The sequence below is a fragment of the Octopus bimaculoides genome, chromosome 25 (assembly GCF_001194135.2).
Source record: "Octopus bimaculoides isolate UCB-OBI-ISO-001 chromosome 25, ASM119413v2, whole genome shotgun sequence".
In the NCBI taxonomy this organism is placed as follows: domain Eukaryota; kingdom Metazoa; phylum Mollusca; class Cephalopoda; order Octopoda; family Octopodidae; genus Octopus; species Octopus bimaculoides.
In genome coordinates this window covers 11194103-11194498 of record NC_069005.1, presented here as the reverse complement: position 1 = coordinate 11194498, position 396 = coordinate 11194103, and positions in this window count along the sequence as shown.

Here is a 396-nt window from a genome sequence, read left to right as displayed (position 1 = left end):
TTTATGTTTTATTTATATTCTTATAAAATTGATGTGGGATATAGAATATGGAATATATAATATAATATAAATAGTAAAATGAAATGAAGTATTGAATGTCTTATTGAATATATGAAATACTGAGTATTAAATATATAAAGGCTAGTATATACTTTCCTGCCTATTGACATTCATCAAGGCCCCATCTGACAGATGTATATATATATATATATATATATATATATATATATACATATTGACCTACCCGAGTGAGATTCATCACACCTCGACTTGCACCCTAGCAGCAACCGTCTATGGATAATCTCCATTTAAGTCTAAAGCCAACTGATAGTTTTCTCTGCAGCTTCACTTTCATATTGAATGGCCCCCTACATTGTCATCCCTGTAAATCCTAAT